The sequence below is a fragment of the Octopus bimaculoides genome, chromosome 27, assembly GCF_001194135.2.
Source record: "Octopus bimaculoides isolate UCB-OBI-ISO-001 chromosome 27, ASM119413v2, whole genome shotgun sequence".
Lineage (NCBI taxonomy): Eukaryota > Metazoa > Mollusca > Cephalopoda > Octopoda > Octopodidae > Octopus > Octopus bimaculoides.
Window position 1 is genome coordinate 8,772,267 of NC_069007.1, and position 2,419 is coordinate 8,774,685.

Sequence of the window (2,419 nt, forward strand, 5' to 3'; positions counted from 1 at the left end):
GTTGCCAGTGCCCCTGGACTGGCTCTTGTGCGGGTGGCACATAAAATACACCATTTTGAGCGTGGCCGTTGCCAGTACCGCCTGACTGGCCTTCGTGCCAGTGGCACGTAAAAGCACCCACTACACTCTCTGAGTAGTTGGCGTTAGGAAAGACATCCAGCTGTAGAAACTCTGCCAAATCAGATTGGAGCCTGGTGTTGCCATCCGGTTTCACCAGTCCTCAGTGAAATCGTCCAACCCATGCTAGCATGGAAAGTGGACGTTAAACGATGATGATGATGACATTTATAATTGTATTTTCCATATACATAGATTCAAGAAACCTTTTGGATTCAAAGAATCTATGATTTTCTTCCTTTCAAATCAAGGGGTAACATCGGTGTAAATAAATATATGTTGGGGTAAATGGTTAAAAAAATTTTCTGACTCCCTACTTTAACATGCCACTGGCATGGGTCTCTTTGACATATTGCCAGCATGGTTGCCTTTAATGTGTCACTAGCACAGGCACTTTTAACATATCAGTTCACAGGTGCCTTTAACATGTCACCAGCATAGGTGCCACTAATGTGTTACCAGCATGGATGCCTCTCTTGTGCCACTAACACAGGTGCCTTTAATGTACCACTAGCATGGGTGCCTTTAATGTGTCACCAGCACAAGTGCTATTAATGTGTCACTGGCACAAGTGCTATTAATGTGTCGCTGGCACAGGTGCCACTAATGTGTCCCCAGTACAGATGCCTTGAACGTGTCACCAGATAAAGTGCCTTTAATGTGTCACCAGCACAGGTGCTATTAATGTGTTACTAGCACAGGTGCCTTTAATGTGTCACCAGCACAGATGCCTTTAATGTGTCACCAGATCAAGTGCCTTTGATGTGTCACCAGCACAGGTACTATTAATGGGTCGCTGGCACATGTGCCTTTAATAAGTCACCAGCATGAGAGCTTTTAACATGTCACTGGCAAAGGTACCTTTAATGTGTCACCAGCATGAAGACGATGATACACCATATGCACACTTGTCACTGATTTATATTGTAACAGGAGTGTTTTTTCTTTTTGTTTTGGAACATAATTTGTTACATCAATAGTAAAAACGTTCATACAATACAATATATGGAAACATTAAGATGAAACAGTGTAATGTGACATGTAAGGAAAGTTTCTGCTAGGACCTCAACACAGGGGCTAGTTTTTTTTGATATACCAAGTAAATATTCAGGTGCTGTGGTGTGTCTTCTTCTTTGATAATCCTTGATTGAATATACAACAGAAAACAGAGGTCAGGAGAGTGTAACACCACTTGACCCCAAACACTCTAAATTCTGGTACTTGATTTGACTGTATTTAGAAGCCCTGCTCATGGAAAGTTCTAGTCAGGCCACCAAATTATTGCATGAATATTAGATAATATCTCGGTCATGTACATGCTCAAACTACGACTGAACTGTGGCTTTTGTATGTGGCAAAAGGCAGGATCAAATCCAGTGCTATGATATTAAAAGTGCATTACTGCAAACATTGTATAGAGAGGCAAAACAAACAAAACAAAACAAAAAAAAAACATGATATACATACATAGTAGACGCTTGGACTGGTTCTGACATGGTTTAAGTCTGTCTCATTGAAGGAAATGAAGTGTAACTGTGATACACCCGCAAGAAAACCTGTAACAAATCCAATATTATTGGTCACTATATATATGTGTATGTATGTATGTAAGTACATATGTATATATATGCATGTATATGTGTATGTTTCATTGCATAATGGCTACCTCTGATGAGTACAGAGTTACATAATCAGACTGTTACCTAACACTCTGTTGAACCCTTAATGCAAAACCAGTTTGGTAAGATCGGCAGTAATGGATATGTAATACTGTAAACTTCAATTAATATATATTCGACTACCATCCATGCAACATCTATATTCCTCCCTGTGCTTGTCAAATCTTATGTCCCTGCCATAAGGCTTTACTTCTACACACACCAGCTCAAATTAATTCATCCGTAGTCAAAAGACACCCATTGTTAATCTCCTGTTATTTGTATTTGTGTACCATTTCTCTGGGGGTTTCTTTCCGTCCTTGTTTTCGTATACATTCGCTGCTTTCTTCCAAGGAATCTAGTGCTCTTAGCTTAGTTTTTTCTTTGGGGCTGGCCAGATTGGAGCAATATCGAGAATAACCAGCCGAAATTGCAAAGATAATCTGGAACTCGACTGAGGAAAGAAAACTCCGAATGACTTGTCCTTGTTTTTTTTGTATCGTCTGTCTGGATGTTTTGTTGTCCCTTTTTTGTATCACCTGACTGTCTGGATGTTTTGCGTTCTTGTCCCATTTTGTATTTATATATATATATATATTTATATATATATATATATTTATATATATATATATATATTTATATAT

General features: G+C 38.9%; 1 long non-coding RNA gene across 1 annotated transcript in view; it reads right to left on the reverse strand.

Moving 5' to 3' along the window:
* Positions 1-2,419, reverse strand: part of LOC106868917 (uncharacterized) — an 8,388-nt gene that overhangs the window by 2,274 nt on the left and 3,695 nt on the right. The window contains exon 2 of the long non-coding RNA XR_001409354.2: positions 1,585-1,673. This is a non-coding gene — a long non-coding RNA (uncharacterized LOC106868917). The remainder of the gene's footprint in view (positions 1-1,584; positions 1,674-2,419) is intronic.